General features: G+C 37.2%; 2 pseudogenes across 1 annotated transcript in view; one reads left to right on the top strand and one right to left on the bottom strand.

Moving 5' to 3' along the window:
• The first annotated feature begins 1,887 nt into the window (after positions 1-1,887).
• Positions 1,888-3,863, top strand: LOC147531799 (glucuronoxylan 4-O-methyltransferase 1 pseudogene; annotated as a pseudogene).
• A 341-nt stretch (positions 3,864-4,204) lies between these two features.
• The window catches only part of LOC147531798 (beta-amyrin synthase 1-like), a 34,597-nt pseudogene continuing 12,104 nt past the window's right edge, over positions 4,205-26,697 (bottom strand). The window contains exons 4-20 of the transcript XR_015227258.1: positions 23,857-24,048; positions 23,613-23,702; positions 23,325-23,521; positions 23,114-23,198; positions 7,759-7,925; positions 7,476-7,664; positions 7,145-7,258; positions 6,932-7,051; positions 6,716-6,838; positions 6,476-6,574; positions 6,345-6,401; positions 6,184-6,230; positions 5,952-6,095; positions 5,189-5,366; positions 4,918-4,998; positions 4,746-4,829; positions 4,205-4,448 (exon numbers count right to left, since the gene is read on the bottom strand). The product of XR_015227258.1 is annotated as a beta-amyrin synthase 1-like (transcript). The remainder of the gene's footprint in view (positions 4,449-4,745; positions 4,830-4,917; positions 4,999-5,188; positions 5,367-5,951; positions 6,096-6,183; positions 6,231-6,344; positions 6,402-6,475; positions 6,575-6,715; positions 6,839-6,931; positions 7,052-7,144; positions 7,259-7,475; positions 7,665-7,758; positions 7,926-23,113; positions 23,199-23,324; positions 23,522-23,612; positions 23,703-23,856; positions 24,049-26,697) is intronic.

Genomic DNA, 26,697 nt, shown 5'->3' with positions numbered 1-26,697 from the left:
GCGTGTAGGGATTGTAGTCTCAAACCAACCACCACAAGAAAGAAAAGGGAAGATTGATAATCAATAATAAGAAAAGAGAAAGATCAGATGAAAGGAAAACGAAATCCGATGAAATCAACCACCCGATTTACATGTTTGTTTGTGGAATCAATCTTCATTGGGTTTTGTGATTGTGCTGTTCGAGTATTTGTTCTCTTTCTCTCTCTATAATTTTTCTAAAATAGCTCACTCTCATCCTTGTTATTTTTCTTATTGCTTCTTTTCTTCTACTACTTCAGATGCTCTTGTTATGTAGTTGTATGCTTATTTCTAATTTTTTTGAGCTAAAAGAAGAACGAGAGATAGAGAGAGGGAGAAAGACATAAGAGAAGGGGGAGAGGGAAGATGAAGGGTCAATGTTTAATCAAATCCATTTTTGGATTAAAATAAAAATATACACTCTAAAAGAATATTTGTTGACTAAGTCTTTATGCCCCGGAGATTATTCTTTATTCCCCAAAACCGTGGCCTTTTAAAATCGTGACTCCCAGGTGTGCAAAAGCGGACAGTATCACTAGCAACCCAGAAGGCTGGTCCACACCATCCTATAAAATTTTATTTATGGTCGATGACCACCACACATTGTAACTCTCACCACCATAAATTCTCCACCATTACTTAGTATTCAAGCACCGTTATTGTGTTACTCTCTATTGCTTATGTAACTCATCTAGCGGCCTATATAAAGAGGTTCCTTGCTAATGAATAAGATAGATCAAAGCACCAAAGTAGAATAATTCTCTACAAACATAAGAATACAAATCTAGTTCTTTCTGTCTTTATCTTTTGGTTTATATTTCTATTTTCTTTCTTCTTCCCTCTTTTAATTTTTACAACACGTTATCAGCATGAATTGCTCTATGATCATAGGGAAGAAGAGAAATTTTCCACATCCTTTGTTCAAATATAAACAAATAAAACATTGGTAAGTTACAAGGTATTCTGATTTTGCTTTGTTGTTTATTCGAACTTTTTTTTTATCATTCTTATTTATCTCTAGCAATCTATTTTATGTTTGTTGAGACAAATAAACTATATAAAAAAGATACGATATGTACATAGATGATAATGACGAAAGGGTCAGTATTGCAAATTAATATGATACTTAATGCAATCCATTTTATGGTAAAGTCAAGATTTGTCAATGAAGATATTTTCAAGGAGAAAATTTAACCATCTTATTTTGGTTACAATCAAATTGAAGCATATGTTTATATATAGGATTACCAAACTTGAAGTTTGGTGTGTGTGAAACAAGTCTTCAAATCTCAAAATTTCTAGAAGAGTTTGAAGTATAAAATTTCCATGAGATGATAATAAATCAAATCCCTAAAAGATGAAATACATAACCACTATGAGTTGGTTAATTATCACCAAAATGGTAAATCCTTGAAAAAATTGTTTGTTTATCATTCTTAAAGAACAAGAAATATTGATATTTGAGTATTGGAATTATTTTCCGTTGATTCTTAAGACATTACAGCTGAACAGTAATCAGAAAAATACTTCACCAAGTTCAGATTGAAAATGAAATGACAAAAATGAAAATCTCATTTCAATATCTATATAATAAAAAAGAAGGAAAATGATGACTAGGACAAACACCCTTTATTAGTAAAGGATATTGTGTGAAAACCCTCCATTATTTATAAAATGGTCCATTTCTATGTCAAAGATCCAGAAGTCGCGACTTCTTTTTCACGACTTCCTAACCCTAACGCTTGTTTCTCTTCTTCATCTCCCCAAAACTCTTAACCCTTATTTTCCCTATCTTTATTAATTAGAAATTCCCATTGTTAGACTTACCATGTTGTTTATGATAGTAAAGTGAAACATCTAGAAGATTTAATGGAAGTTGGGAAGGGAGAAAGATGTACATTTGTTTGTCAACTTGCATTAAAGGGAATGCCAAAAGAGATTTATGAGAGAGAATGGGATTTGATTATGGTCGAGGCTCCAACTAGATATCGTGATGACGCGCCAGGAAAGATGAGTGCAATATATACTGGAGTTATTACTTATTTGGCCCCCTACTTTGTGACCAGCTTCCTCTATGGCCCCATGTTTTTCATAAATTCAAATATGACCCCTTTTTTTAATTAAATGTCATATTACCCTTCCTATAAATATTTTTTTAAAATAAAATTAAATAGTAAATATAAAGTAGGGAGCCACCTCAGCCCTCTTTCTTTCTCCACCTCATTTTTTTCTCTCTCTCCACCTCTCCTCTCTTTCTCCACCCCTCCTCTCTCCCTCTCCCCCTCTTCTCCTACAAGGTCGCCGCTAGTAAAATTTTCCGGCCGGCGACCTTGAAAGAAAAAAAACTCCTCTCCCTCTCTAAAACTCCGGCGAAGGGGTTTCTTTTCGCCGAAGGTATTAGTATGTTCAAGAACAGATCAGATTTGTTCAAGAACATACCAGATCTGTTCTTGAACATACCAGATCGGTCTATTCTTCAAACATACCTTGATCGGTTGAACATACCAGATTTGTTAAAGGTCGTCGGCCGGTGACTTTCGTCGGAGAAGAGAGAGGTGAATTGGAGAGAGAGAGAGGTGAGTTGGAGAGAGAGAGGGGCGAGTTGGAGAGAGAGAGGTGAGGTGGAGAGAGAAATGAGGTAACGAGAGAGGTGAGGTGGAAATATATATTTTCTATTTAATTTTATTTTGAAAAATATTTATAAGAAGGGTAGTTATGACACTTATATTAAAAAAAAGGGGCCATATTTGAATTTACGGAAAACAGGGGGCCATAAAGGAAGCTGGTCACAAAGTAGGGGCCAAATAGGAAATAACTCTATATACTGCAGGAATGATGGCAAAAATAGAGAAGAAGGCGAGACAGATGTTTTTGTTCATGATGTGAATAGGGTTATGGAAGATAAGTTTTCATTGGCCCTTTTATGTGAAGGGTATATGAAGAAATAAGAAGGAAGGTTAAGGCATTTCAGAATTCCAAGCCACAAACAGAAGTTAGGAAAGCCTTTTTGCCCACTACATGGTTCTTTTTACCAGTTGGTTATCTTCTTCTTTCACATTATGTTTTTCTATGTTTCTTTTGTTCCTTTTCTGTTTATTCGTTTAATACACTTCTATACTTGTCTTTTCTCTAATCCTTTCATTAGTATCCTCATCCGGCTAATTCAATTTTCGTTAGTTAATATTTCGCCCTCCAAACGTCCAACGGTATACATAATGGGGAATTCAGATTGTTATACAGGTGAAGCTTTTGGTAAGAAATATGTGATTATTTTTCTACCAACGCGGCTGCACATTTGTTTCCCTCAATGGTAAGTTGTAACTTCAAGGTATTTCTGTTTGAAGGTTAAATTTGGATCATGTAATTGATGTTGAACATCTTACTTCAAGGGTTTCGACGTGACCAAATCAATTTCAAAAGCTTATGCGATGTCACATAGTGTGTTTTGCTGATATAATTAATCTCACATGCTCCATGGGTATTATCTCTTAACCTCAACTCTGTACTGGTATTTTATCCCATCCTCGTTGTATTTTTAGGTGTTTTGTTTCCAGATTTTTACTTCATCTTTTTACAGATTTTACGACTAATTATGTTTGTTGTTTAACCTTACTAAAGTTGTTCAAGTGAAAGAGTTCCATTTTACATATCTAAGTTGTTCAAGTGAAGTTTTAGTTTGATGGAAGAATGGTAAAAAATGGAATTCTAGAAACACGGAGTAGTCGTTCAAATTTTTTGACCACCGCAAGCTAAGTTAGTTTGATTTTTTGTTGTTAATATAATCATATTTACGCAACTGTGTAGATTATGGTGCCTATGTATTTGGGTTGAAAAAGAGTTTTTAGAGAGAGAAAGAGAGGGAAAAGAAGAAGATTAAGAAGAAGAAGAAGAAGAAGAAGAAGAGATGAAGAAGAAGAAGAAGAAGGGACAGAGGAGGAGAAAGATGAAGATGTAAATTAAAATGGTGGCCGAATTTGTGGGATTGAGGTCAATCTTAATTGACTAAGTCTTTATGTCCTAGAGAATTTTCTTAATGTCCCAAAGCCGCGACCATACTTTGAGTTTCTATCTTTTATATGTTTCCAAATTTTATGGGACATACGCATTATAAATATGATATATGGTAGACCATAATCAATATACTGAAAACCATTGAGAATCGAATTCTTTCAGATATACACAAGGATTTTCATTCAAATCATAGATTACGAGAAAGATAAATAAATATTCATTAATATGCACATCTTTGTACTTGTAAATATTCATTGTTCATAAATTGTTGTATTTCCTTTAGAAATTTCCTAAGTTGTTAATTTATATCAAATGTTTCTTATGATCCGACGGTATTCTCCAAGAGCCCATAACGGGAAAATGTTTCTAAACGCTGCATAGTGTGACATACAATTCTTCATAAAAGCTCCTACAATTTCCTGTCAAACGATATTACTTAAATGAGAAAACAATTAAGAACCAAAGCAATTTGTTCTACCCTAAAGTGTGTCTGACATTGTCTCAAACTAATTATAGGAGTACAAACTTTACTTTTTATAGCTTAACATCTCATGGTAAGTCCAATGGGGTTTGGGCTCACACATTACTATCCTTGACATATGAGCTTAGGCTATGTCGGGAGTAGATACGATAGTTGTTGCCATTTATCGTCGTATACAAAGACAAGAGCAAAATTTTCATAGTCAAAATTATGCATGTAGACAAAAGTGTTCTACCTGTTGAGGGAAGTCCCCGTTTTCCATTTGATTATTGATTAGTACCTTGGCTGCACGATGTAAAGGAGTTGGGTCTCTTTCGGCCTATTTAGAGGAAAAGTTATAAATTAGATATAGTGATTAATTATGTGTAGCTAGCTTTTGGAAGTTAAAAATTCAGTGAACGAATTACCTGACCACCATAAATAAGAGCCATTAGAGCCCAAGAAGTATGCACCAGGTTTGTTTTGTTGTTTTCTAGAGGTATAAATTCCTATTTCACCAAGCATCAAAAAGGTAAAAATTTAAAGTGATCAGTTATTCCTACCCTCAAAGAGTAGTTCTTAAGACTCTTTTCGGTAATTTGCTCGTCTAAAAGTTATTCATTTAGCCTGATATATATGTATGATAATGTGCATGTCATTTTCTCTTAATTATTAAAGGAACCAATTCACATATATTACCTTCTTACGGCAAGAAAGATAACTCTCTCCCCAACCTCCAAATTCATTTTGTGTTGATAGCAAAAACTCACAAGCCTTACGAACACTAGAGTTGTTCAAACAGTTCTTCCTTGCAGCTGCTAGACCTCGAAGAACAAACCATGTACCGTAGATAAAACAAATTCCCCAGTTTCCGTACCTGTGCAAGTTACTCAACATTTTGATCATTTGATCGTTATTGATTTATTCCAATAAAAGGAACACAAACAAAACATTTCAATTTTTTTGAAATGTTGCTACGGGTGTCAACAAACTAATTCATTAATTATATTCTTTTTACATAATATTTCAAAAGTCACAATGTTAAGTTTGTGGCCATCCAACTCAAAACCAATTGGCAATGAGTGGAGAGGACCTATACTTTATATTCTTGGTTGCTAGTTACCCATTCTCCCATGTGGGACTATTCTCACACGCCCCCTCACGTGGGGCGTTCTTTGAGCCTAACGCGTGTGTTTTTTTTCTTTACGGGTGACGTGGAGCACATGTGGCTTTTAAGCCTATCACGTGTGGGCCTAGCTCTGATACCATGTTATGTTTGTGGCCATCCAACTCAAAACCAGTTGACAATGAGTAGAGAGGACCTATACTTTATATTCTTGGTTGCTAGTTACCCATTCTCCCATGTGGGACTATTCTCACACACAACACAATATTTTTCATGAAAAAACAATAACAATAAATAATATTATGAAGAGCAATAAAGAATTAATCATGCATGTACCATGAACCATCTGGCTTTTGTTGCTCTTCGAGGTAATGCACTGCCTTAGATATGAACATTTCAATTTCTTTTTTCTTATAACTAGGATGTAACTTCATAAACATCATTAGTGCAGTAATTGCAGACGCTGTGCACTCTGCATATCTACAAGAATGCATCACAACTTCATAATTAATAACATAGATCGACATGCATCAAAATCAAATGAAACTAACTTAAAAAAGTATCTTACTCGTGTTCAATGACACAGTCCTGAAAGAATTCTGTTGGATTAAGAACCTAATAGTCAAAATCGTTCTCCATATTTATTAATCGATATAGGTGATGGTATTAAGTCTAAGTATCCATGTATAAATGAGCTCATATGTTCTTAAAAGATAATGTTTTCATTACCTCTAGCCAGTCATGCGATGTTGCAGGCTCCCATGCTGACAAGCCACCGTCCGGACCCTAAAAATGGTATATCATTAGGGAAAGTAGAGGTCTTAACTTCTTTCCGCCATCGATAGTGGTGGTACACTTACTTGCAATGAAATCAAAAGTTCTACAGAATCATACAACCGCTTTACTGGCATTTGTTCACCAACAATTTCTGTCGACATTTGCGAGAACAAAAGGCAACTCTGCCAAATACCCAAGAATCAAGTTACTTGTGGCATAATCATATATAACTGGAAGCATCAAATACAATGAGTATAAGAATGGAAGAAGGAACTTCGAATCAATTACTTCCTCGGTTCTTAATTAATTAATTTGACACTTACAAGTAGTCCTTCAGCAGTACAATCTGAGACTTGCCAACCATGATCTTGATCCGAGAAAGTCCATGATCCTTTGGAAATGTGACGATACATGCTTCGAAAGTCGCCCGATGGGTTATCTTTTACCTTCTCAAACAAATTTGTAGAAGATTCACTAACACCACACACGATAGAATATAAAAGTATAAATTTGTTAAGAAGTTGTGAAATAGTTGATACTTGTGAAGCTTTCACAAAATCATGTCCTTTCTTAAGAGTGTGACACATTTCATCAATTAGATCACTTGCTAGAAGAGCTTGAACACCAAAACCAGTGTCCCACATCTGACTTCCAAAACACTGCAATTATCAATGAATGAGATGTATTTAATCAATTCAATGTCTAATCACTTCATTTACTTAAAACTAATAGAGATTTTTTTTAATCCAAACCTGCATTCTGAGTCCATCTTCAGCAACCCATAAGTAATCTGGAACTCTAGCCAGATGTTTCTTAAATGCTTCCGAGTTCGGATCTTCTACCCAACAAGCAAGCATACATAATGACTATCATAAAAAGTCAGACATATTAGTATAATACTCTTTCAGTTATGACCCTCAAATTAGATACCCTATATCATCACTCAAAGATGAAAAACTTGCTTGTTAGAAGAACACATGATAATATATATATAATCTAATAGTATTTTACTGATCAACAAATTTTTAAATCTTGTATATAAAAATTATCTTAAATTAATAACACTACAAGTCATTATGTTACCTTCTCTACACAACCGATTGTGATGTAGCGACTATTTTCATCTTCGTAGTGGATGTGCTTCATAGTTAGCTTTAAAGCCTTCTCCCTAACTTTTGAAACAGGCCACCTTGTTAAAAGAGGCTCGGTAAATATGTACAGAGAGTCCCAGATCAAGTTTTGGATTAAAGGGCGGGGATAGTAGAGATCTTCCTATATAACATAAATAAAGACAATAATTAACCTTATAAAACTATAAATTTATGAAATTATACGTAAATCATAGGTTGTATTACCAGGGACGGACCTTAGCGCACATATTACGAGTGTTCTTCCAAACTATTTCATTGTAAGGTTGAACGTGAAGCTCATTTCTTAATGACAAAATTAGATCTGTGACCGTGCCAACAAATCTCTTCCCATATAAATACGACATTGGCATGTATACGAGTCGAGTGTAACACCACATCTTCGCTGCATTGTTATACACATGATCCGTAAGTATTAGCATATGGCATTTCAATCAAGTAAATCAATGTAATGGTGGTGTAAGAATGCTTAAAAGGAAAAGATAATTGTGCCTTTAGACAAATGTGGTGCCTATAAAATTTTATGTTTCAAAGTAAGTTAAGATTCCCTCTCTGTCTAAAAAAATTTGTTACAAACCTCTAACTACTCTCCCTTTTTCCTGTGACAGGCGAGCAGGAGCTCCAGTTCTGTTTCGCCTAAAACACAACTAGGTTTGTCCTGGAATTCTCAAGAAGAACAAAGGGGGGGGGGACGTAAGCAAGTCCGATGCCTTACACCCTAAACTGGGAAGACAGAAGCGCGCTGCACGCTTACCGATTTAATCCCCAGTCTTCATAAAGATCTCAGTCGGCTACAATCCTAAGGGTTCAAGCAACATGGGCTTCAAGCAACTTGGGCTTCAAGAGTCTCAATGGAGGGAACATCTCCTCGACGATCTATCAACTCGACAGGATATGTACGAAGTATCCTTGAACATAGGAACTTCTATTTATCTTAGATACGAGATAAACCAAAAGGAAAACCGTAACTACGAACAGCAGTTTAATTCCTAAATGGTGGATCACACCCGCCTCATCTACATCGTCTATCCAATTCGGCCTATAAAAGGGCAAGTTGAGCAAGTTCAATTCATTCCACAAGGTTCACTCCATACTCATTCTTTAAACTGCAAAGAGAAATCTGACCGTCTTGAGCTCGGAGCGGTTTCCGAACCTTTTGCAGGTTTTCCCCCCAAGGTTTTTAAGGAGCAAGGCGCAGGAGTAGGAGGAAGGAGTATCAACCATCCAGACGGAATATCCATTCATAACAGAAGCTATCATGCATAAAGTCTCAATTCTTTAACTGATTACGGAAAACCAATTTTTAACATCAGTAGTATCAAATCTTGGTTTTAGTGAGATAGAGCTTAATCTTCATCATATGTAATCCTCATGGATACTTTTTTCATCTTCTTTGATTTCTTATCCACATTTAATTGGTTTTATCTCAAATCTCACAACTTACATGTCAGGAAACGTAGATGAAACGAACTATCGTATTTGGAAGGACCAAAATCGAAACAATTTGAGTGAGTAACGATCTTTTTGTTTACTTAGATGGTTCGGTTAAAGCTCTAGTGGGATTTATTATTGGAGATGATAAAGAGATATTTAATCCACAATACGTAGCCTAGAGGCTCACTCTGATTTATTATTGGAGACGATAAAGAGATATTTAATCCACAATACGTAGCCTAGAGGCTCACTCTGACTACTTCTAAAAAGATCTGGAGACGTTTAGAAAAGTATATGACGAAGAATATGAAGCAAAGATCTCCGCTCTAAGACAACGGATTTAGCACATTAAGAAAATTAATTCTTCTATGTTCGATTATCTTAGAAAGATTAAAGCTATATCTTATGTACTTATAGTTGTAAGTAATCAGTTTATGACAATGAACTATGTAAGATTGCCTTAAAAGGATTTGGTAAAGACAATAACCAATTAAATGTGGCAATTCATTAAAGAAAAAATGTAATCACTTTTTCTGAACTTCAAATTAGAAAAATAATGTTTTTTGGGTGAGAACTTTATGTTTGAAATGTATACTTTTTATACTCAAAGATAAGGACAGATACCCATCTATCCGACCCGACTGGGTCACACGACCCGGTCGATTAGCTTAGGTCTTATTTAGATAATCATGACTTAGTTATTAGATAAGCCATGATATTATTTGTATAGTTTTTATGTAAACCTAACTCCTAAATCCCAACCAGTATAAATAGATGTATCATTGTCAAATAATATAGAAAAAGAAATTTATTTATCAACGAACTCTCTCATTCTCACTATACCTCTCGGCTACTCTATCTCTCTCTCTCTCGATCGATCAAACTCTATTGGTTTGATATTTTCATATGGTATAAGAGCAAGGTTCATATTTTCTTGTGTTTTTTTTGCAATGACTTCTTCCGCTAATCTTGGTTTTGAAAATATCACACACTCTACTAATCCTTCTACCATCTTTGATTTGCATCACTTGGATTTCCGCATTACTATCTTGATTACCCCATTGCTAAGCAGAGATTACTATGCCTCTTGGTCTCGAGGGATGAAGATGGCTTTACGAGCCAAAGATAAGTTCTGTTTCGTAGATGGTACTACCCCGAAACCTTCATCTCCTTCTGACTTGCATGCTTGGGAACGTTGTATCATTGTTAACGCTTTTAGTTCTCTTAGAACCAACTTTGTTAATTTACTACTGATTTAAAACATTAGATGTTTCTAGAAGAACATAATAACACTTATTAAGTTCTAAGCTAGATCAGTGTCTAAAAGAAGACTTTGATCCAATTCAGCATCCTTAGCAATTACTTGCTTCTGCTCCTTGAATTTTTTCTCCTTTTAGTCAAGTATGTAATGTTCATGAAGGAAATCTATTAAACTTGCTAGATTAATTTTATTAACAAAGATGCAAGAACCGGAATTCTTAATTCTGTTTCTCTATCTTCCAGGTAGTTAGGGTAGTTTGTTGTAATGGCCTAGCCATTGCTTACAAAAGCTCTGACCCTTTGTCCCTTTGAATCATAAGAACCCTTCTTATATTCCTTTGGTTGTTGAATCTTTAAGAACTTGTTTCTTAGATTCAAAGGTTCCTCAATGTTCTTTTCAGTTTGTGAACACAAACTGAGGTTACATCGAACATTAGGATTGAGATATTCTCGGACGTTTTCTTTGTTTCGAATTCGAGAGCGTTTCTCGGATTCTAATCCAATCGAGGAAATGAGTTTCGTTTTATTCCTTCTCAAGGAATGAATGAAGGTTGGAAAACTATTTTCTAATAGCCATATATACTCTACATTAAAAGAAAAAGAAAAATCCTAAAACTTATTATCATGTGTTTTGCCACATTATTCAATTAACCGTCCCCGGTTGAATAATACGATTCCAAGACTCCATTTCTTTGAGGTTAAGCGTACTAGGGCACTGCCCTTAACCCCATCGTCCTGGGTGAGTAACTCTTTACTGATCATACTTCTACGACTCTTGGTTGATGAATAACAAATTTATGTGTTCAATTCATCCTTTGCCTCGAAATCCAAAACCCTTTTGCTGACTCGTTGAGAATAACCAGTTAGACATGTAGACCTCTTCATATATCTACCCGTACTGTCCCGAGGTAAAAGATGGCAACATGCGGAGGCAGACCCACCATCGATGAACAAGGGCTTAGCAGGTGTCTTATTCAGGGTAGGCTTTACTCAAAATTCTTTTTGGGGACTTTTACGTACTTTATCAAGTTTGCGTTACTGTGAACTCTATCATAACCATTCATGACTTATTACGTAAAATTTATGTGAGTTTGCGTAAGGAATTACTTAGTTCTTAGTATAGCCCCTAAAAGATCTAATCTTTTAGGTTACCTCTTGTTCACCTATGGTTTGTTTGGATATACGTCCTTGAACCTCCATTGATTACTCCTACTTGAACCATGATCTCATCTTTCGGTTCATCAATAAATCTACGACCCTATACTCTAAGTATTATTCGGGCACATACTAAATTGTGCTTAGAAACAAGAGTCGATTACTTATCTAAAGGCAACACTACTCTACGTATTCACATATACATACATACAAAATATGACATTCATAAAATAAAGTATGTATCCTAGATTCGTTTCTAGGTTCGCTATTTATGGGAAATTGTGACATCTCTTGTCTAACATGCTACTAAGTCAATTTTCGTAAGATATGAAATAATGGCACGTTCCGTTTCTTCCTTAATGATTTCTAAAATTGATTCAAGGAGAAACTTCGTTTGGGCCCTCGGATGTGACCCGGGTCGATTTTCGGAAAAATCTAGTTGGAATCGAAGAAGATTGGAAAATTCTCACTCGAGTCGAGGCCCAGGAAGAGCCCGAGTCAAACCAAAAGACCCAGGTCAAACTTGGTCAAATACCCATGGGTCAATCTCGGGTAAGCCCAATTTGGCCCATGGACAAGGTTGGGCGTCTCTCTGACTAAGGGACAGCACATTCCTAACGTGCTGTGACCCTCGGCCCAGACGCGTCCTGGCTCAATCAGGACGCGTCCTGGTGCAACAGATGCGTCTAGGACGCATCGCGATACCTCAGACGCGTCCTAGACGTGTCCGACCATCTCTTGGGTAGAGTTTATCTCGGACTACATAGTCCGAGATATTCGAGACGAGCCAGACGCGTCCCTGACGCGTCTGGACTCTCGGGTCCATGTCTCGGTCCTAGATCAAGACGGACTGGGATTCCCAGTCACGTCCTAGACGCGCTGGGATTCCCAGACGTGTCTAACACGCGGGCTGGATGTTCGAGATGTTCGCATCTCGGACTCCCAGTTTGAGAATCCCGTGATTCTCGAGATTACCGGTGACGTGGGGTCTTGGCCAGACGCGTCTGGGCGCGTCCTGGCCGAACATCACATGCAATTTCTAAAAATCGGAAACTGCTATTCTCGGGTCCTTCTTCTTCATCCAAGCTGCTGTGTTTAGGTTTATTATCACCATAAACTGTTGTTTCTATAACATTCATCACCCAAAACTCATGATTTTGAAACCCGTTTTTCAAAATCTATAATCCGTTAGATCCGTTTTCGAAAACCCTTTTTAAAAAACTCAAAATCTAATGATTCTACGCATTGAAACTCTTTCAAATACGTGTTTTGATTACGAATTAATCTAATTAAACTAACCAAAACGTGTCCGAATCTCTATTCAAACTTGTTTGTCTAATAAATCAAGTATGAATCTTATTCAGTCTAGCCAAAACTAGTAACACGCAAACGGTTCGTGATGCCACTGAAGGGTTTTATACATATCTAATAATACTAATCATCTAACTAGTGTTGTAAGCTGATTCTCAAACATCATATGTTTAACACTAATCAACCAGGATCATATGCATGAACTAAAAAATGAACTAGAAACTGAAAACAGAATACCTGGATTCGCTTTCCCACGAATTAGATTTCATTAACTTTATCCCGAAGAAGATGAGAGCTTCATATGTTGGCCCTCTACTTGAGACACCCGGGTAAATAACTTGATCTGCCTTCTTTATTTCAGCTAGAACTCCATTGAAGGTTGAGAAGAAGAACCATTCTTCTTTGGACTCCATTTTTATGTTCTCATAACTGGTCCTTATATAGGCATTATCTTAGAAGAGTCAAACTTAAATAAGGAATCCTAAAAGTCCCTCAGAAAAGATAAGCACAAAAGGAGTTTTATTTATATGAAACTCCTAAATAAGGGGAAAACCCTAATTAGGGTTTCCCCTTGATGGGGTTGGCCAGAGTAGCCCTTTATGGGCTTACTCTGCCCGACCCACATCCCACTTAAGGCCGGTCAGGGATCTCCCCTTAAGGGAATCCCTTGTTTGCCCTTAAAAGTGGGTTTTGCCCTTTTTCGGACTTCTTTTTTGAGCTCGATTCTTTTCTATTTTTGAGCACTATTAGACTAGATCATGTCCATCTATAGGCAAGCTCCCACTAGTCAACTCTCTCCGATCAAGCTACCACTCTTTGGTGTAACCCGTTGTAGGATCCGGTCTATTTGCCGCGGATTACCGAAGTGACCCGACGATCGTAAGCGGCTTCTAGCTAAGCATTACGATTCCTAATTGGACCGGACTAGATGATCTTCCGGATAAAGTCATCGTCATCCTAACTGATAAATTGTACGCATTGTCACCTTGGTCGAAGGACACTCCTCAGAAGGACATCTCCTTCAGATCGAAGGACTATATCCTTCATGAGATTCTGCTTGCAACGTTAGTTACATGATTAAGTAGTCTTAGAGACGTACAAAACCCAAGAGTGGCATCATGAGACGTTTGCAAGTAACTAGTTTTGACTAGAACGAATTAGATTCAGACTTGATTTATTAGATAGATTAGTTTGAGTAGAGATTTAGACACGTTTTGATTAGGTTGAATTAGATTTAGACGTAATCAAATAGGTTTTTGGAAAGAGTTTCAAAGCATAAAAGCCTTAGGTTTTTGGGTTTTTTGACAAGGGTTTTCGAAAACAAAGATTTTAGGGTTTTTGTTTTATGAAAGAAGTTGAAAAATCACTGTTTTGGTGATAAATAATCCCCAAACAGCAGCTAAAGAAAAGAGAAGGAGAAGATGAGTTTTTTTGAAGTTTCTAAAAACATGGGCCGGTCTGGCCGGTCGCGTTTCTGGACGCGTCCATGACCTGTTCCAGGGGCGTCACGGACGCGAATTGCAACCCTAGTCAAACTCGGACTAGGAGTCCTGGCCTTCTCCGACCAGGAGACCTAGTCCGTGATGGACTAGGACTAGTCCTGGTCTTCTCGGACTTAGAGTCGGAGAAGGCGACCTTGACTAGGTCGCGTCTTAAGGACGCGACCACGAGTCAAGACGGGTCTCAAGTTGAGACTCGTCTAGAAGCTGTTGTCCAAACGTGTCTAGGACGCATCTGGGTGTGTCTAAGGTATCTCGGATTTCACGTCCAAGATGACCACTGACACGATCTTGGTCAAAGACGCGTCTAGGACATTAGGACGCGTCTGGACCGAGGAACGACACATTTGGAACGTGTTGTCCCTGACCCGGGCTATGTCCGACCCATGCCGTGACTGGTCTTTGGCTTACCCAAGACCTAGTAAATGAGCTTTGACCAAGAGTTTGACTTGAGTATTTTGAGTTTTACTCAGGCCTTAAAGGGCCTTGACCCGAGTGGGAGTTTTCGGCCGATTACCCTTTTTGCTCCCGTTTTTTTCGAAAGTGACCCGCGCCATCCATAGGCCCAAACGGAGTTTTTCCAAAAATGATTTCATAATCTTTTAGGATAAAACGTAAACGTGGCATTAGTCCGAGTTTTACGAAAATAGACTTTAGGCCCGTTTGACATAGGGATGTCGGTAGTTTCTCCTGAATAGCTATTTAGAACATAGCAAACCTGGATTCGACCTTAGAAAGTGAATCTAATTCATACATTGGTGTTTTATGAATGTCATATTATTATGTATGTATGAATGTGAATGAAGAGACTGGTATGGCCAGAGAGGTGTTTTTTTCTTGTTTTTAAGCACAAGTGTGTGCCCGATGTAATAATTAATTTTCAAGTTTCACGATCTGCGAATCATTAAGTCTTGTAATTAGAGTTTAAGGGTTTAAGAGTCCATTGAAGAGCCAAAGGATGAGATCAAGGTTCAAGTGGGAGAAATCAATGGCAGTTCGAGGATGGAGATCTATGCGAACGAAGGCGAAACAAGTGAGTAACCTAACAAGATTAGATCTTTTAGGTTAGGGGGCCATACTAGGATCTAGTCTGCTTGATTTATTTTCTCGCGCACATTTACTTATTTATTTACGTTTTATGTCGTTGATGATTATGTTAGATTTCACAGTAAAGCATGCATGATAAAAACGTAAAACTCCCCAAAAAGAATTTTGAGGAAAGCCTACCAAGATTAAGACACTTTGAGCCCTTGTTCATCTATGGCGGGTCTGCCTCCGCAGGGTGCCTTCTTTTACCTCCGGACATTACAGGTAGTCCTATGAAAAGGTCTACATGTCTAAATGGTTATTCTCAACGAGTCAGCAAAAGGGTTTTGGACTTTGAGGCAAAGGATGAATTGAACACATAAACGTGTTATTCATCAACCAAGAGTCATAGGAGTATGAACAGTAAAGAGTCACTTATCCAGGACGACGGGGTTGAGGGCAGTGCCCTAGTACGCTTAACCTCGAAGAAATAAGGTCTTGGAATCACATTATTCAAACGGGGACACTTTTCATTGAATAATGTGGCAAAAACTGTATTTTTGCTGTGATAATAACTTTTAGGATTTTGCTTTTTCTTTTGCTGTATAGTATATATGACTGTTAGAAAATAGTTTTCCAACCTTCGTTCATTCCTTGAGAAGGAATTAAGCCAAAGTTATTTTCTTAATTGAAAGGAATCCGAGAAACGCTCTCGAATTCAAAATTAAAGAAAACATCTGAGAATATCCTATTCCTAATGTTTACCGCAACTTCAACGACTGAGGATGTGATTATCCGAAAAGTCTTTTGTGAACATCCACAAACTTTTCTCTTGTAGAAATTAATAATATGGAGGCATTCACAACCATTCGACGACTAAAGGAAGAGTTCCACTAGATGTCGTGAATGGAGAGGTCGGTACCTCTAAGAATGTCGTCTTGAAAAGAACATTGAAGAATATTGAATCTAAGAAGCAAGTTCTTGAGATTCAGAAACCAAAGGAATATAAGAAGAGTTCTTATGATTCAAATGGTGAAAGGCTCAGTGTAAATGTTTCTAAAGCAATGGTTGTGCCATTAAAAGAAACTACCATGAGTACCTGGAAGACAAAAGAAACGGAATTGAGAATTCTGATTCTTGCATCTTTGTTAACAGAGTTAATCTAGCAAGTAGTAGACTTCCTTCATCAGGCGTTTAAAACCGGATGTGCAGCTCAGTGGGAGCTCAAGGGAATTACATACTTGACTAAAAGGAGAAAGGATCCATGAGTACCTGAAACCAAAGTCTTCTTTTAGACACTGATCTGGCTAAAACTTAATAAGAGTTATTATGTTCTTATAGAAATATCAAATGTTTTAAACCAGTGCTAAATTAACAAAGTCGTCAGTTCTAGGAGAACTAAAAAGTTAACAATGATACTATCGACTACAATCAAAGGATTCAAACCGGTCTATTCTGGTTTTGTCATTGCGTCGAATTGACATAAGACACATGAGGAAGATCAAATGGTATGGACTTCTAAGTCCAATGATTTAGAATCATACGACACATGTGAATTTGTTCAAAAGGACTATTTGACAAAGTCACATTTTCGATAGGGAGATATGACTAGTGAATTAATAATCTTCATACATACGGATGTATGTAGAACTATTAATATAATAACTAGAGTTAACCAGAATCCACTTGAGCGAAAATAGAATTCATTCGATTGGATCGAGATGGTGAATATTTAAGTCAAGAATTTAATGACCATCAAAGAAGTTGAGAAATAGTTCCTTACCTTGCTCCAACAAACACATCATATGGGCGATGAGTCCAGTGGGAGTAATCGAACATGTTAGACATTAGTCGATTAATGATGGGTATAGCTCAATCTTCCAAAAAATTTTCAGGATATATCCTCAAACACGGTCGTTCTTCCTACCTAACCACATTCCGTCAATAGCTGAAAAGACACCATAAGATTATGGGTTTGGAATGGTTCCAAAGAGGTCTTTTTCTTAAGGTCTAGAGATATGAAACTGACGTAAATGGTTTCCGAGAACCAAGTTTTTATATTAGACAAAATATTTCTTAATGGGATAAAGAAATACAAGGGGATTCTTCCACATAACAATCAGAGAACAAGGTAGTTGTTGCTTGCGATGGTGTCTTGCTTGAAATAAGAGTTATCTCAAGAGGACAAGTGGGAGAAATTTAAAATATGGAAGTTGTTTAAACCCCTTATAGGCCTTAAAGGCTCATAGATCTATCTCAGAGGACTAAAAACCCGGTGAAGAAGAAAATGAGCCACCTACAGAAAAGCTATGATAGAATCACCTCGAAATATGACTAAGAGCCATGAGATCAGAATGGAATCCATGTTTGAAATCAAGTTTGGAACTTAGTCTATTTGCTTAAATGAATAGTTCTTGTTAAGAAGAAATAGGTTTTTCATAGTGAAAACAGACAAGACTGGAAATATTGGTGTTTTCCAGAGCAAGATTAAGAAAGAAGGTCACTAAATTCATGGTATAAACCTCGAAAAGACCATCTCTCATGTCACGAGGCTTAAAACCATACTGATCAATCACTAGCAAAAGAATGTGTACGCGACACAATTCAGAGGGTAGTTAACTTTACCAAAGCCGGTGAAAATTGCAAGCTTCAGAAATCAAGAAGGATTGAAGCGGGCATGTAGGACTAGGAATCTTTAATTCTGCAAAGTAATTAAGAGTTGGTTTCTTTGAGAATGAAGAGAAATCTTGAATTCAGGAAGTTCAAGAAGGTTAGTGGGAGTAACTCAATTTTCTTTGGTCCGGTATGTAGACCACATACTAGAAATTAAGAACAACATTCTAATGTTGATAACAGTTTAGAACTAACTCAATAAAAGGACCACACACAAAGGTGAAATATTTTTGGGCATCAAAGATCTATAGAGATAGATCGAGAAGATGATAAGACTCGTTCAAGAAAAGGTCTTGAAAGTCTAAATGTGAAAGACTTAAGTAGAGTATTTCTACCCAAGTCTCATGGCACACAGCTTGACAACATTCGGCATCCAAACGATTCTGATGAGCAAGCATGCATGAGAAAGATGGTTATGCTTAAGGCATAAGATCGGTCATGTTGGACATGATTAGCATTCGCCTCGACGTCTCAAAATACTTGGAGTATCTATGGTCGTCACCAATCAAATCCAGATAAGCTGATCTGGATCGCATAAAGTTCTTGAGAAGAACTTATTCTCGGTAAGAAAATAAAACGGTTAAAAAGTCATATGTTGCAAACTTCCAGACATGGAAGAACAGTAAGCTAGAAAGGTTCCAAACAAGGACTGTTGCAAGCTTTAGAAATAAAAGAAAGTAGTTATAGCTTGAGAAGCTTTAATTTAGTATTGAAATACTAAAGATCATCATCAAGATGATAGTCAGCAAAATCCACATTAATTAGATCTAAATTGTTACCTTTAACTAAGTATGGAGGTAATACTAGGGTCATAGGCATTAAGGTTTTCTGCAAAGCTTAGATTTGTAAATTGAGGGTGTAAGGAGTTACGGGGGAAGACTCAATTTTACAAACTCTTATTATCAGAAATAAATTATTATTTCGTCGTTAAATCGTGGTTTAGTATTCAATCTATAGTCCAAAAATAGTGAAACATTCCATGTAGGATTATCAGATACGTGATCTGATAAATGAAACCCTACTAAGTGAACTTTGAATAGATTCATTATTAAGTCCCCTAGTCCAGGTCATTGCACGGAAAACAATGACTTCCGAAGACTAGCATGTGAGATTGATTGATAGCGCAATTTCATGGGCTGTAGGAATAGGGTATTCAAGTTAATTACATGGGTGTATGATTGGGAATATACACTGGATAACCTAACATGAGAGTTAAGTTATGAAAAACGTCATGAAATCTCATATGCAAGATTGGAGAGATTCCTTAAATATTAGTGTTCCACTCATCTTATGTAAGGAATGTCAAACTTTGGTACCGCCAAACGCCGTGCCGTAAAAAGAGGTTATAAAAGCAAATTACCGGGAATGACACTATAGACATGAAGTTAAGTGGGAGTACAAGACTGGATTATGTCCTCCTAACTAGGTTAGGATTAGTATCTCCGACCACTTGAGGAGAAGAAACTGAAAATGTGCGGCCGCACTCAAATGGATTAATAGTTAATCATTTGGTCTGACAGTTGTTCTCCAGACCAAGAAAGTCTGAAAGGTATGACGTATCAGATGAGATGCGAAGTGACATGGGAATCAAGCATTGCACTTGTTCTAAGTACAAGTGAGAGACGGAAGGATATACCTGTTTGGTCCGAAGGAGTGTCATTAGAGAACAGAAAAGGTGTGGATTCTCAAGACAAAACAACTTCTCTGTCACAATATACAGCTAAGTGGAGAGAGATGGTTTTTGAGAAAAAACTTTCAATCTATCTAATTAGTCAAAAAAAGAATAGTTCTTCTTCTCAACCTTCAATGGAGTTTTAGCAGACAACAAAGAAGGGAGATCAAGTCACTTACTCGGGTGTCTCAAGTAGAGGTGCGACAATTGAAGTTCTCATCTTCAGGATAAAGTCATTGGAATCTAGTTCGTGAGAAAGCGAATCCAGGTATTCTTCTTTCAGTTTCTAGTTCATTGTTAGTTCATGTATATGATCCTGGTAGCTAGCGTCAAACATATGATGTTTGAGATTCCGCTTACAATGTTAGTTAGATGATTAAGTAGTCTTACAGACGTACAAAACCCAACAGGCACCCCGTCTACTCTTGTCCCGGCCACATCTCTGGCGCATTCCGCACAACCTTCGCCTATCTAGCCCATTCTAACGCCTTCAGCCCATTCGCTAGTCGGTCTTGTTAAAGGCACATCGGCCTCATTCTAACGCCTTGGTCAGAGGGCGTTAGCTGAGGTGACTGGGCCATCTACGGTGTTGAGTCGCCCAATCCGAAATCCGCGACTACCCGTTCACCTGTCTACTTATGATTGTAATCTGTCACTTCCCTTTTCCCACCCAAGTACTTCGTGAAACATCCTCATCTTTCGGAGTGTCTCTTTATTGCTTCTTTTTCACCAACTCATTAGGCTTTTCTTTCTTCTATTTTGTCTACTTCTGAACCTACCTCTTTTAAACAAGCTATGACTTCAGCGCATTGACGTGAGGCAATGTCGAAGGAAATCACTGCCTTAGAATCCAGCAAAACTTGGACTATCACGCATCTACCTCCCGGTAAACATCCCATTGGCTACAAATGGGTCTTCAAAATCAAATTTCAATCCGATGATTCTACCGAACGATACAAAGCTCAGCTCCTTGCGAACGTATATAACCAAGTTGAGGGGCTTCATTATCACGAAACATTTGCCCTAGTTGCAAAGCTTGTGATTGCTCGTGTTCTTCTCTCGATTGCTGCCATTGAAGGATGGTCACTCCATCATTTAGATTTTTATAATGCCTTCTTACAAGTCGGTCTCGATGGAGTGGTTTTATGAAATTCCGACCTGGTTTATCTACTATAGGGGAGACACGAGTCTGGAAACTAAATAAGTCCCTCTATGGTCTTAAACAAGCGTCTCAACAATGGTTTTCCAAATTCTGTTTTGTCCTCATCAACCATGATTTCTCTCAGTTTGTCTGATTATTCTCTCTTTACTAATTCTCACAAGTCTACTCGAATTTACGTACGTGTTTATGTTGAAGACATTGTCATTACAGGTAATGGCCCTCGTGCCATTGCCTCGTTAAAATCTTTTCTCGATCGAACATTTTGGCAACCAATTCCTATACCAAATTTTCACCTAACAGCTGCTCATCGGGTACTTCGCTATCTCAAAGGGTCCATTGGTAAAGGCCTCTTTCTTTTGGCAACCAATTCCTATACCATCTCTGGTTATAGTTATTCACATTGGGTTGGTTGTCCATCCACTAGACGATCTACAACAGGATATTTTACTATGTTAGGTTCTAGTCCTCTCTCTTGGAAATCCAAGAAGCAACATACGGTTGCTCGGTCTTCCACCGAAGCCGAATATCGTGCATTGGCTACATTGGCATGTGAACTTCAGTGGCTTAAATCTCTCCTCAATGATTGCGGCATCGCTCATCCTGAACCGATGTCTGCCCATTGTGACAACAAAACAACTTTACACATCGCTGATAATCCAGTATTCCACAAATGCACTAAACATATTGAGATTGATTGTTATTTGGTTCCTGAGAAAATTCAGTTAAAACTCATTCTTCCTCAATACACACCTACTTCAGAGCAAAACCCAGACATCTTTACGAAGCCACTTGGAACAAAAGCATTTCTAAAGATTAATGGCAAGTTAGGCCTCATTTCCTTTTTGACTCTAACTTGAGGGGGAGTGTTAATGATAGACACCCGTTTATCCAACCCGACTGGGTCACCCGACCCGGTCGGTTACCTTAGATCTATTTTTGATAATCATGACTTAGTTATTAGATAAGCCATGATAATATTTGTACAACTTTTATGTATTTCTAAACTCCTAAATCCCTACTTGTATCAATACATGTATCATTGTCAAATAATATACACAAAGAAATTTATTTATCAACGAACTCTCTCATTCTCTCTTTACCTCTCGGCTACTCTATCGCTCTCTATCTCATCAATCAAACTCTATTGGTTTGATATTTTCACAGTTTCATATGTTTTTGTCACTTTCTTACTTAACCTTGGATCCAAAAATAGTGTAAATGATTCCTCCATGTTTGTTCAAGTCCAAACCAATCTATTGTTGGGATACTTCTATAAGTTGATGACATAATTTTGACTGATAACGAGCCTCGTTGTGTTTAAACCCTCATCTGCACCTTGGATTCAGAATTTGCAAAGAAGGAACTCGACTCACTTCACTTTTCGGTGCTTGGAGATGCCCAAACACAAAAAGATCTACCCCTGGTTTCTTTGTGGTTTTTGAGAAGTACCAAGGTTTTTGTTCTTCTAAAGAGCAACTTCTATTGCTAAGTCTTACACAGAGGCTGGGAATAAAGTTGGCAACTTCTGAATTGGTATGGATCTCCTATCTACTTGTAGAGTTACATCATCCCATATCTCATCCTTTTACCCTCTACTATCATAACATGGATGCTAAGAGCTTGGCTAAAAAAACCTATCTTTCCTACTCAAACTAAGCATATTAAGATGGAATACCACTTTACCAAGGACTTAATTGTTGCAAGAAAGCTTTATCTGCAATTTGTTCCGCCTGAAGAACAACCTGCTGGCATTTTCACCAACGGGCTTCCTTAGAATTTCTTCCTACCCCTTCGAAACAAGCTTATGGTTCTCACCAATCCCTCTTCTTGAGGGGGCCAACATTAAGAGTATGTCGTTTGAATCAGGTAAAATTAGTGTAATATTAGTGTGACAATGCTTAAAAATTAAAAGATGGCAGTGCATATAGATAAGTGTGGTGCCTGTAGAGTTTTCTGATATGAAGTTCATGAAAACTCATTCTCTCTTTCTAAAATGACTTGCAACAATCTTCAAACTACTCGTTCTCGTTCGTGTAATAGACGAGCTCTCATTTATCAATATGAGTTTATACTTCATGTAATAATTACGAAAGATTGATCTAAATGAAGCTTTCATTCGCTCTTTCTTGTTCTTAAAATCTCCAAACCTTGTAAGTTAAGAATGATAAGACGAATTTTACAAATCGAGAAAACAATCCAACATCAGGACATAGATAGTCTAGCCTGGTTCGTCCGCTACTTGCACCCTAACCAATAAATACTATTAAACTATCCATTTAAGGTGGGCTCACTATCCATTTAAGGTGGGCCTAAGACCTTAACAAATAGTCAAATACTACCGAACTCCAAAATATAAGGATAAGGATAGTTGTTGTGCAGACCTGGGTGCATAGGAAGAACAGAAGGAAGAAGCCAAAATTCAGGGGGCATTGGGTTGCAACCTGACCAATCATACAGTCCAAGTACCTGTACTGGCACACGCCAACAAAACCATCACACATGAATACAATTACAAACTTGCTCAACATATATCAATTAGCAGAAGATCCCATATTCCCATAAATGAATTTGAATTATTTAGATTGAAGATACCGAAAGCCAAGTTTTTCCCCAGGATGGTATTGATGTTACACCACCATGATCACGGATCCACTTGCGTGCTCTTGCACATGCATGGTCTTGACCACCATTTGGCCCTTCTCCAAGTATACGCATACAAATGTAATTTAGGGTGGTACAAACATGGTACTGTGATCCTCAATATGAAATCCAAAACCACCGTCTTCATTCTACAAATACATTGTATAATTACGATTAGCTTATAATGAAGAAAACCAAATTACAAAATTAACACTATTCACATTTTTGTTTTGTATATACCTGATGACAATACATATACCGGAGTGTCTCTTTGATATGTTCTGGTGATAACATTTTGTAGAGAGTTCCCGTAATATAAAGAGAGAAAACCTACGTACAGTTCCAACTATTGTTAATATCCTTAAGCATATCCATAAAAATTAACTTATAGATGTTGCTACAAGTACTAAACAAAAAAATGTCCATTTTAAATATTTAATAGAATGCTATTAGAAGAGATTAAGATGGTAAGATGATAACTCACCAAGGGTGGCATAAAAAACAAAGGCCCTCCACTATCAGCACCCCAATGACCATCTTCTAATTGTAAAGCTGAGAAGAATCGAATGCCTCTCCTTAGTGTTGTTGTTGTCGCCTCATAGGTTAAGTCTTCATGATCACCAATCTTTACTTGTGGTATGTTCAAATCGAATTTATCTTTGTTTTCCTTAAGTTGCTGTAATTTTGTATGATATAAAGATCAAAAAAATTATATATATACACGCACACATAAGGGTGGGAAAAACAATCTGGGAACCCGAGACCCGACCCAATCCGCCCGGACCGTTACTACCTGAAGTCCGGTAGGTACCCGAGCCGGACATACCCGGCCCGACTGTTCAGGCTATAGGGGGCGGGACTCGGGCATGCCCTCATATCCGAGTCCTGGTCCGGAATACCCGCCCGATACCCGTCCATGAGGTTTCGCCCGCTACCCGCTAAAAGATCCGCGTATCATCCATTGGATTAAAGAGGGGACTATAAATAGGGTTACTTCAACTGAAAAGTCTTTTTACCCTTGACCCTAATCACCCCCTCTCTCTCTCTCCGCCGCTATCTCTAACCTCTTTTAGTATTACTATCTCGATCTCTCTAACCTCCATTACTATTACTATCTCTACATGTGGGTTAAGATTCTTTGTTCTCTCTCCGTTCTGAAATCCTCAAATCTCATGCAAGAGTAAGAGACCAAGGAAAACTAAAGCCGAAGCATTCTTCATTATTTCCTCCGATCTACATGTAGGTTAAGATTTAAGAAGATAAGATAGATAAGATGATGCTCGGTATACACCGATGACCTACGGATCACATGACGCGGTTAAGCCTTTGAACATCATCTTGGACATTAGTTACAATTTTTTTATGATTTGATATTATAATGATATGTTCTTAGGTTTTAATGTAATCTCTCTGGATAATTTAGGGTTTCGTAAATAGATGGATAAATTTCTCTGGATAAATGTTCATGATGTCTTCTTTATTTTATTTTGGTGGCCAATACGTGGACAACCGTTTTTTTTATATGGACAACTATTTTGATTTAATAAGGGGACAACCCCACAAGGCCTTAAATACAAAAAAAAATAATCAATCGGAGGACTATACTCGAATTGGAAAATAAAAACCTAAATATCATTCTTCTTCTTTGTCACCCAGAAAAAAAATTTCTTGATGTAGTTACGCGATACATCCGTCTGGGTTGTTATGGTTTATGAGATTCATAGCTAGTAATCTGTTTGTGGTTATTTGATGCTTGCAGTTTGAGTTGTTTGAAGTTACAAATGGAGAGAGAAATCTAGAGAGAGAAAGATGAAAGCAAAGCAAAGATGGTACAACTTTTAGTTTCACTCAAACCTGTTTCTAGTGAAGATCAAACCACCTCAGAAAAGTAGAAAAAGAGATTGAAAGAGTTGATGTCCAGATGAATTTAGTGATTTTAAAATGACCCATGATTTCTATTCACTTTCTTTACTACTTCTAGGTTTTTAGTAGTTTTAGTTTTTCATTAACAAAATCATTGATTCTTGGAGAAGGGGTTTTGGAATTGGAGAAACTGGTAAACTCGCTGAGGTTCCTAATAAGTATGTTCCTCCTATCAATCTTGTCTGCTAACCCTTCCTCTCTCTACCCCATTCAAATAAAAACGTATTTATGTTGGCGGTTAGACCCATTTTCCCTGTTAATATGTTTGTTGATCATTCATTGAAATACTTGAGTTGTTTTCTACCAATGGTCGAGAATCAGTCACTCAGATACATCACCATCAGACTTATTTGAGAAAGATCTCTTTGATTTTGTCATGATCAACAATCTTCCTACAATTTTATTTCTCTACAAATTTGGGTGTTTGTGATGAAAATGAAGTTGTAGAAGAGGATGACCAAACTTTAGGGTTTATAGAAAATAGAGGGAGGAGTTAAAATAATACATCTAATTCTAAGAAGACTTGAATGAAAATAATAGAGAGATTCCCTTAAAAACTGGTGTCCACTTAAATTTTTTTAATTTTCTAGTCGTCTACATAAGATAGTTGTCCATATAAGAAAAACGGTTGTCCACGTATTGGCCACCTTTATCTTTTATGATTTGAGGAAGCTTAAAGAAATGGTATCAAACAGATATAAATGAATAAATGTTCTTGATGCGTTTTTTATTTCATATTTTAGATATTCTTGATGTAAATATCTCTCTGGATAATCTAGGGTTTCATAAATATGAGATGTTGTAATTTTGTTGCAATTTTGAGGTGGTCTTGTTTAGTATTATTGTAATTTTGTTTAGTAATGTTGATAATCTAGGGTTTCATAAATATGAGATGTAATTGTGTATTGTAATTATAAACATAATTATAAATGAAATGCTTAGTTAACTAATATTTGGTTTTTTAATAAAATAACTCGAGTTCGTCCGGTCCGATCCCGACGGAGCCCGCTCGAGCAGGCAGGCTCGAGCTGGGTACGGCCAAGCGAGCTCAGGCGGGGTATGGGCAGTCAATAAGGGGAACAGTAGTGGGCTCGAGATTTTGGTGTCCGATCCGCCCGAGTCCGTCTCTATTTTGCCCGAGCCCGACCGAATGCCATCCCTACACGCACATATATGTGCGTCACAACAAGTCAAAGTGACTTTCACAACGTGGAGATAAAACCTGATTTGTTAGGTTATTTTGTAGGGCAACTAATTCCTCTCAAATCCCACAAAAATTAGAGTGTTCTCTGTAAGGATTCAAAGATCCTATGTTTCAAGTCCCAATTGAGATTATTTTAGAGCATCTTCACTTGGAGACTCAGACTCTAAAACTTGAAGAGTAGGATTTTTTTTTTAGAGT

This window comes from Eschscholzia californica, unplaced genomic scaffold (assembly GCF_041429995.1).
Source record: "Eschscholzia californica isolate CP2 unplaced genomic scaffold, dmEscCali1.0.p SCAF_6, whole genome shotgun sequence".
NCBI lineage: Eukaryota > Viridiplantae > Streptophyta > Magnoliopsida > Ranunculales > Papaveraceae > Eschscholzia > Eschscholzia californica.
Note: the sequence above shows the minus strand (reverse complement) of the source record. Positions and strands in the feature narration are given on the sequence as shown.